This window comes from Thermobia domestica, chromosome 1 (genome assembly GCF_964235325.1).
Source record: "Thermobia domestica chromosome 1, izTheDome1.hap1.1, whole genome shotgun sequence".
Taxonomy (NCBI): Eukaryota; Metazoa; Arthropoda; class Insecta; order Zygentoma; family Lepismatidae; genus Thermobia; species Thermobia domestica.
This window is the reverse complement of record NC_137454.1, coordinates 266,543,151-266,553,521: the sequence shown is the minus strand read 5'-3', so window position 1 is coordinate 266,553,521 and position 10,371 is coordinate 266,543,151. Positions and strand designations below refer to the sequence as shown.

At 34.9% G+C, this 10,371-nt stretch overlaps 1 protein-coding gene across 26 annotated transcripts in view; it reads right to left on the bottom strand.

Annotated features, from left to right (window-relative positions):
* CaMKII (Calcium/calmodulin-dependent protein kinase II) overlaps window positions 1-10,371 on the bottom strand; it is a 1,422,941-nt gene that overhangs the window by 1,093,043 nt on the left and 319,527 nt on the right. The gene's annotated exons all lie outside the window — the stretch shown is intronic.

Here is a 10,371-nt window from a genome sequence, read left to right as displayed (position 1 = left end):
AGTATGTCTGTCAAGTGGTGGAACAGATCTTCTGTGAAGTGTAAACTCAATATTACATATCAACTAAGGTTGTATCATATAATAAAGTTTATGCTTGTATTTGTTACTGTGCAAGTGTATTTTGTACTGCGTGCAGTAAGTGAAAAACTGACAAAAAGCAACAAAGTTTCGAAGACCATCACATGCAAATCCAAACAAAATAAGAGTTCGCTTTTCTAATTTTGAACATTTGGCACATTTTCTGTATATCCTGTTAATTTCTAAGAAATTGGTTTAAAATCTGTGGAGACATAAAATTTTCAAAATATCTCTAAAAAGTGCCGGACAGTGTGCGTGACAAGTTTAAATACCCGTCTGTCTGAGAGTGTATACGCGCCAGGAAAATGTGGCAACGTAGCACTCCGTATAAACTGCGATAGCGAAGGGCGCAAAGCTGAGAAAATCATAATGTCATATTTATGATTGTTTATCTTTTAAAACAAGTCAAAACAGTTTGGTTGAAAAAGCTACTTTAAGATCTTTCTAAAAGTTGTTTAAGATTGTTAATACACCGCAGCAATTCAGAGATAATGATGTCTCACTTTTTACTGAATAACAAGAAAACTACTACGTGTTCAGTAATGAAATTTTCAGAACTTACAGGTAACATATGCATCTACATATGGTAAACAGGAAATTATTTTATGTTATCTCCTTTCCGAGATATAGTCCTATAAACATTGATTTACCAAAAAAGTACAAAAAAATACGCACTTTTTCATTAATTTCTATTTTTTTCTCACTACACAGTACAAAGAAAATTTGTATGTCTTAAGTATTGAAAAGACAACATTCCAACAATTCCAACGAGGTACGACAATGTAATATAAGTTATGACTGGACGTCACGGCAGCACCGCGAAGTCAGGGGCCTATCTTTATGAAATGGATAGTAGGCTTGCCTCTCATCGTCTCAGTGAGTTACTCCATCCGTTATAATATTCCGAACAAATGAAAAAATACAATTTTAGTTCACTAAAGGGCAATCCATACAAATACAATTTTTCATTATACTACAAAATTTACAATAAAAGTATAAATGACTGATATATAATTATTTATTAATATAATCAAAGAGTATAATTTAATCTACAAAAGGCTGTTTGGCTCTACCCAGATATATCTGTTCACAATCCTTGCGAGTTGTTTGGCTTTTCAGGACACAAAATATAGAAAAGAAAATGTAAAGTGAATGTAAAATCAGTTCAGTAATATTATCAAGAAAACTATGTACAGTGTGTTTACTTGCTGGAATTACACTTCAAACACACAATTGCGTTCAGTCGTTCTTTCAGAAAAAATGTTCCGGGGGGCACACTTAGTATTCCGCAGGGGGGTCACTGCTGGTACTATTCTATTTATTATTATATTATAGACGTATTATTTTGGTCTCCTCCGAGGGGGCACTCTGAGAGCTCTGGGGAGGCCAGTGTTCCCCCAAAATCATCTCTGGAAGAAGCAGTGATTGCGTTGATCCACTGTGTTCTTTTGGCTTATATTGAAGTTTATTCTCCCCTTATATAGCCACAATGAAAATAAATCACAAATGGCATGGTTGTGGGGGAGGATTGTTTATGCTGTAATGTCAGCCCCTCCGAGCAAATGCGTAAGCTCCAATAGGTTCTTTTATTTCGCAGGGCTCAAACATCCGGTGAAGGTACATCACAGGCGCAATTTTCCCTGTTCTTGAGGTAGGGCGCAAATTTCCCAGACGCAAAATTCTCGACACCGTTCGAATGACCTCGGAAGACTATATCTTTTTCAATACTTTTTTATATTTTTTTACTCGAGATTTCTTCATAGCTTCTTATTAAAATACTTACTGATATATCCTCATTTTATTGTCCTAACAAATCAATATGGGTATGTTGTCAGTAAAATATTTAGATTGATCGAGCCTCTGGTGTGTAACCACAGTATTTCATATCATCCCTCCATTAGAAATCTTGGCCAAACGAACCAATATATGTAGCCAATAAAATAGTTTAGAATGATTGAGCCCCTGGAAATAACCACAGTATTTCGTGACAGACCCCCCCTTCCTATTTCCACATTCTAGCTACGTGCCTGACTCAGCTAATTCTCTACATTCTTTACCAAGCACACATTTTCTAAAGCGGAAAATGCTCTCTGTATACCTAAGCTCATTATTTTCAGCAGATGCACAAATTGGGTAACATTCTATCTACATGAATGTTATATATGTCGATTACTGGAAACCGCTTCTCGCTATCTATTACCATATTTACTATATAATGATTAACGTTAAAACCGGAAATGGTTGATTTGTACCGCTTCCGGTTTGAATATTACATTCATCAGGGAACTCGATTCTTAACTATTGACTCTGTACATCGTGGCCAAAATTGATGGTAATCCATCAGATAGTTCTTGAGACTGTTTGTTTCACTGACGGACAGAATGAATATATGGCTATAGAGTTTTGATAAACTAAATTCGTTAATGAGTAATGATGAAACAAATATAAGAAAGGGAACCAAGAGTAGGCCTACCACCGGAAAAATTTTCGAACACAAAATTAGCCATCGAAAACCCACATGTACTGGGTTAGAATACCATATATGAAAACTCTACCACTGAGTCATCAATCACCCGCTTATTAGTTTTATTAATTATTATATTAATATAAATTAATGAATGCCTGCTTATGTTAATTATTGAACAATTACATTGTATACTTCGTAAAGTCAAAAATTGTAAATTTGTATTTACTGTACATACAGTGAGCGCAGAAAGTGTTCGTACACCTATGCTATTGAAATGAGAATGCCTGCGAAAAAGAAACAGAAAATTTAAGAAGTGTAATAACACACACAATATGAATAATGAAAACTAAGCTTTATGAATATAGCAATAAAGAACCACAAAGACAAGTTTAATGGACAGAAAGTAAATAAATTCCGTAGAAAGTGTATAGAGTAGACGCAAAAAGAGATCGTACACCTGACGTACGAATACGAAACAAAGATACCACAACTGGGGTTCACTAGTATTCACCTGAGTATACACCTCTGTATAGCTTGGCGAATAACAGAATGAGTTTAGTTGTGAATAGGAGTGAAAAAACTGCACGGTGGGCTGTCAAAATGGGAAGCAACCGAACAGAAACAAATGAGGAGACAAGAAAAGTAATTATTAAATTGCATAAGAAAGGTACGTATTTGAGAAAGATAGCAAACCTTGCAGACAGACCTCGTTCAACAGTACAAACGATAATTGCGATGTATAATGTTTCTATCACTGTGCGAAAAAAAAACCCTGGAAAACCAAGAGTGTTGAGTGAACAAGATAAACGTTACATTATTAGGGAAAGAAAAAAGGTTCCGAAAAGTAGTGCTGTGCAATTGGCAACGGATCTGGAAACACGCGGTGTAAAAGTATCAGCCAGTACAGTGCAGAATATTTGCAGGGTATCATGGTCGGATAGCTAGGAAAATGTTATGGGTGAATAAGACAAATCATGTAAAGAGATTAAAGTTTGAAAAAGAGTATAAAGATAAGGGATCAGGCTTCTTTCTGGAATAGGGTCATATTTTCGGACGAAAGTAAATTTAATCTTATCGAATCCAATGGGAGGCGTATGGTATGGCGCAAGGTGAATACAGAGATGAATCCTCAAAATCTCGTCCCTAAAGTAAGACACGGAGGAGGGTCCGTGCTCGTCTGGGGTTGTATGAGTGCCTCAGGAGTGGGTCGTCTCCACTTTATCGATGGAGTGATGATCCACAAAGTGTATATTATATTAACATATTAAAGGAAAATCTCCATAATAGTGCGCAGAAAACAATTTATTGTTCAGCAAGGCAACAACTCCAAACATACAGCGGAAAATACTCGATTGTGGCTCTCTATAATACCTTGAAACAGCTTCGCACATCTCCCCAATCCCCAGACATGAACCCCATAGAACATCTATGGTCTGTTCTGGAGACAAGAATCAGAAGGCACAGCTTCTCTACTAAAGAAGGCCTGAGAAAAGCTATTCAAGAAGAATGGAACATAATCAGTCCCGAAGCTACAGAACTACAAACTACTACAGGTGAAATCAATGCCACGAAGACTACAGACAATCATTAACGCACAGGGTAATCCCACAAAATATTAAATTACGTAATATACTTTATAAGCATTAATTCAAGCATAAGTGTACGGTGACTTTTTGCGTTTACAAAAAAGGAATTCTCTCTTTCTTCTGAACAAAACAGTGATTGTCTTTGTTTGGCCTTTCTCTTGTATATAGAAATAAAATGTATGAATGTGTAGTCTTAATTCTGGTTATATATATATTTTCCACCTCCCGTTCTCATGCTAGCTGTTTCCAATATAAAGTATGCACGGTGTACGAACACTTTCTGCGCTCACTGTAGGTATGTTGACAATAAGCGACTGTTATTAGAATATTTGTTGAGATTTCTTTTCCTTCACTGCCTTTCGCCTGGTTAAAAAGTAGTTTGCAGTGCTTTGGAGCAGCTGCAGGTGGGAACGCGATAATGTTTGAGACATACCGGCGACTTTTTTGTGTGCGAAAATAACACCTTCCTCATAAAGCAGTAAATAACTGCAGTAGCAATTGTCTACGTAAGTGATAAAGACATATCTACAAGAAACTAATACAGTATATATATTCATTATTGTGTTTCTCTTTTAACAGCTACTACCTAGGGATGGCCAATTCCAGAATTTTTACTTTCCGGAATCCGAAAAGTAAAATCGGAAAAATTCCGATTTTTTCTAAATTCCGGATTTTTTCCGAATGTCGGAATTTATCTGAATTTCGGAATTTTTCCGAAATCCGGAATTTTTCCGAATTTCGGATTTTTTCTGAATTCCGGAACTTTTCCGAATTCCGGAATTTTTCTGATTTCCGGAATTTTTCCGAATTCCGGATTTTTTAAATTCCGGAATTTTTCCGAAATCCGGATTTTTCCGAATTCCGGAATTTTAACGAATTCCGGAATTTTAACGAATTCCGGAAAGTAAATTTTCCGATTCCGGAAAACAAAATTTCCGGAATCCGGATTCCGGAAAATTTTGGCCATCCCTAGATTGTACCAAGTCCGCCGTGATTGTACGCAATAGTTTTTTTTTCTCTCTCTCTAAGCAGATTAACATCACCCTGGTCTTACAAATATATTTTCATACTGTATATAGAAATAGATACAAATACATTTATTGGGACTATTGTGGGATAGTTGTGCTCAGGTGTCTGATTATTTTTGAAAAAAGACCGATTACATCCACAGTATTTTTTTTATATATGTTTCCATTTGAACATCCTCGTATGTTGCGAAATCTTATGAGTTTTACGTCCAACGTTTATGCCGGCTAGGCTAAAGGAGATGGTGATGATGAGAAATGAATGAAATGGTGGAATGAAGAAAGTGGGAGGAAACGGGAGAACCCTGAAGAAACCCACGCACAGGGTGTTCGTTCACTAAAGAGTTCACTTGACGCAAGCTAGGATGGAACCGGAGGCCCTATGCACCAGAAGTGAACGCTCTACCATTGAGCCACCGTAACTCCCATTCGTATGTTGCAAATGACCAAGGAAAAATATTCATTTAATTTCAATTTATGTTCACAGCAGTGCCGCAAGTTAACGACCGTTGACTGCTTGAGTTTATATTCCAGATAATTTCATGATTTTTTTTCTTTTTTTCTTTTTAGCAATACACCACATAAATGTATATATCTTTTCTAAACAAAATCGTTTCTTCTCTTAATGGAACTCATATCAGACCTTACAAACCAACCCAATGCTACACAACCAGGAGATAATCACCATTCCTGAAACGACCAAGAAGTGGAATAACATATACAAATGGGTTTGTAAAGATGCTTCGACTTTCAAGTGATATTAAGCAACATCATTTACAGGTAATAACATTTTTAATAAAAGTTTTATTTGTAAATACAAAAAAGTTTTGAATATAACCGTTCATTAAGTAAACTTTTTATTTCAAGTTTGAGTTTCTGACACCCATATTACCAGCAGGGTTGAATTCAGGGGGTAGCCCGGGGGGAATCTCCCCCCCGAAGAAAATGCATTCCCCACCGGAGAAACTAAAAAAAAATCAGTCACAAAATGTAGAAATTACTTCACCCAATTATTTGCTTTCTTTCCGTGTACGTGCAGACGAAATCCGATCTCTCAATATACATATAAGTGACGCAGACCCATTCTATATAAATATTAAACATGTAACATCTAAGATAGAATACCAAACAGTCAATAAAACTTGTATTTCTTAACGCTGTGACCTAGTTTGGCAGAACATCAAATTGTTAACTGTTGAAGAAAGGTTTGTATTTTAGTAGGTACTATATTCTTTCCCTATATTATATATTAGTAGGTAGCACTAGCATAGATTGAGATAGCAAAGGGAAGATCTTTCGATCATTCCATATGATCTCTGATGATGTCAGCAGACTTCAGTTCTTGAAAATGAACAGTTCTTGCATTATTTGAAAGAGCGCCTAAATCCCGTTTCTCGCATCGGAAATAACAGACGTAAATGTGTTTTACGATTGTTAAAGTAAACACACCTTTCTTTAATTAAAAATAAGTCAGTTAAAGGGTGAGATTCAGAGGGCGTCATTTAAAGGGATCAGGGAGGAACAGTTATCCCTCCTGGGTTAGAGATTTATATAGAATTTATCAACATGATAGTAGTATATAAGTGAAAGATTGCTATTGAAGGTGATGAAGATCCTGCTCAGTGCTGTGCCATGGGAGAGGGGCAAGCGGGGCGACGGCCCCGGAGGCCGAAGTAAGGGGCGCAAAATTCGGGACGGAAAAAGAAAATAAAAGAAGGAAAGAAAAACAGTGGAATGAAACACATGTGCATATGTATAAAATGAAAGGAAAAAAGTAATGAAAAGTGCTCAAAATCAAGGAAAAGCAGGGTGTACTTTTTAAAATTTTGTCACCTTTCGCGGCTGGTCTGTCGACCTCACTCATATATACGGGGGTGCCGTCGTATACTCTCGCGCCAAGCGCTGATTTTCCACGACACGGTACTAATCCTACTGAAGATTTCGTAAACTAAACTATTGGTGTGTATGCAGTGAAGAAACCAAGGCTAATGTGCTTGATTTAAAATCAGAAGTGTGAGAAAGAATGATTACTTTTTGTTATGATATTCCTATGTATGTTTGTTTTAGGACAAAAAATATTTAATTTAAATCTTTTTAAAAACTTCTACATTAGTAACAAACAGTAACTACTGAATATAGGAAATAATAACAAAAATAGCTACTGTAAATAGCATTTAAAGTTTAGTCTAAAACATTTTTGCCAGTCTTTATTTAATGTTTTAGCTAAAATTAAACGAATGTTTTTTTTTTAATTATAATCTCACATTGAATACTTATCAGCAATTAGTCTCAATATTAGGTAAGATGTGGATGTGAATGGAATTGTTAAATATGCTGCTTTCTTGTAAAAAATACAGAAAAACAACCCTCCCCCCGAGGAGTTGACATTCCCCCCGGGTAAAAATGTCTGAATTCAACACTGATTACCAGGCTTCCACTATGAATTCAAGGTAGAACAAAACAAGAACAATATGAACAAGAACATCCGATGGCATACAACTATGAAGATTATAAACATTTATATAGAAAACTACTATTATCCACCACCAACATTATTTTGTAAATAATAATGCTTGAGAAATCAATCATTGTGTTTCATTTCTTAAAAAAAGGTCTTGTCTTAAAATGTCGCAATTAACAATATACTTTTAGCGAAGTAATTTTATTAAATAAAATATTTGAAATCAAAATAAAATTTTAGTTGGAAGAATCTTATAAAAAAAAAAATTTAGTTCGGAAAATTTACACAAAGAATTTAGTTTGAAAACTTTATTTACTCGAAATTACAAGTCTAATAAAATAAACATTTTTTAGAATAGGAAGTGTTTAGAATACAAATATTCTGGCAACACTGTACACTAAAGTGCAAGGAAAAACCCGATTCTGTTAATTTCTGATAGTGCGTAAAAGTTGTCTTTCGATGTGAAAAAGGCAAAAATTAATTTTTTGGTATGGTCGGAGCATACTTTGGGCTGCTGCAAGTACGGTGAAGTTTCATAAATTTGATATTTATTGTTCTGCTCATCATATTCCACTCTTCTTTTATTTTCATTACAAAAATCCTGATAGTCCTTGTTATGTTTTTTCAAATGAAAAGAACCTTTGGGGAAGAAGGAGGAGTTTTAATTAATGGTGAGGTTTAAAAAATTAAATCACATGCCAAAAAATCGACCTTTTTAAATATGAGAAAATAATATATACTAAGATAGAATTATTACTCCGTTATCCCTCTTCCCCATCATAGAGGACAAACAACATCCAAAACGTTTAAATTTTCAGTATTTATCAATTTTTAATTATCTAAGGCAGGTATGTCAAACTGATATCTTATATGGGGCCATTTAAAAATTATTTGAGATGTCAGTGGGCCGCATGTTACGATATTATATATATATATATATATATATATATATATATATATATATATATATATATATATATATATATATGTGTGTGTGTGTGTGTGTGGTGTCTGAATAATGCGTACATAGTTGATGTCAATTTACAGTAAGAAGGCTGATTAGGAAAACTAATAAATAAAGGTTATTAATTAAGAATTCTGTTACAAAAATGTTACAAGCTATATTAAAGTACCTATACAAAATTGATGTTTGCTTACCAAAAAATAGGCATTTTCCAGCATCACTATTCAACTAGGTTCTTTTACCAGAAAGCTGACTTTTTTTTTTTTTTTTTTTTTTTTGGAAACAAGTCTATCAACGTTAGGGGCAAGAGTTTTTGAAGACGCAACTTTTAACACGGAAGACAAATGTTCATCAGTAAGTCTTGATCTATGGGGTGTTTTATTTGCCTTCATAATGGAAACAGCTGTTCACAAACATACGTACTTCTGAACATCGCTAAGATAACAAATTGGAGCATTTTAGTATAGTATTTTGGCAGATACGAGTAAAACTTTGGTACTCCTACTTCGTTATATTTTTCTTTCAACTGATCATCACATTGTATCTCAAGAAGTTCCATTTGAATATCTGAACTTCCTATTTCGACATCGAAAGAAAATGGAGCCGTGAACAATGATAACTGCTCTTCACAATATTTGATATTTTCAAATCTATTTTCAATTTTTTTTCATATGTAATGATTTCACTTTGAGGGAGTATTGAGTGAAATCACAACCAGAAACTGACAGTTGGTAATTTTTACATGTTGGAAAATGAGTTAAATCACCATTGCAGAGCTGTTTCCTCCAGAGCTGGAGTTTTGAAAGCTTTAATACAGTCATCTGGTTACAATCTGGTCCCTCCCCTGAAGTTTTAAATTCAAAGTATTTAGATGACACGTCATGTCGACCATGAATGCTAAATCTTGGAGCCATTTAATATCAGAAAGTTTGTCCGACAGATGGCCTTTCATTTCCAATAATATTTTAATTTCTTCACGGAGCTGCCAAAATCGCTTCAGAACCTTATGGCAGGAAAGCCAGCGAACTTCTGCATAGTAAGGTAAACTTTGAAACTCGCTTTCCATGTCCGACAGAAACGAAGAAAATTGACAATGATTAAGACCATGAGAACGAATCAGATTTACAGTATCTTTTATAAATTTTAATACATGGTCCATATTTAGAGTCTTTGAACAAAGAACTTCTTGGTGCACAATGCAATGAAAATGATGTAAGTTACTATCAGGATAATTACTGATCTGTTTATTTCGTAGTTTAGAAACGAAGCCACAGGGGCTTCCTTTCATTGCTGGAACTCCATCTGTAGCGGCATTCACTAACTTATCTAGAGAAAGATTATACTTTTGCAAAATGACTTCCACTTCGTTGTAAATATCCTCCCCAGTAGTTGTGTCGTGGAGTGGAATAATATCAAATAATTTCTCTGTGATAATGAAATCACCATCACACCCGCGAATAAACACTGTCAAGCATGAGAACTGACCAGCGTATTGTTATATGTTTTTAAACACAACTCCTGTGTTTCTTTCATGAAATGGAAGAAGGTGTCCTTGTGTGTATCATCAGATCAATTCTGGTCAAGTTAAGGCGAGTCATATTTTGTGTGTATGTATGTGTGTGTGTGTGTGTGTGTGTGTGTGTGTAGAGTAGCAGGCAAAATATGATGCTGAAGGTTTCTTTTCCTTCTTTTAATTTATTAATTTATTTATTTATGCAAAATAAATAGTGAGAAATAAGCGGGCCGCGAGTTTGACATGCCTGATCTAAGGAATCTAACAAGAATCCTCA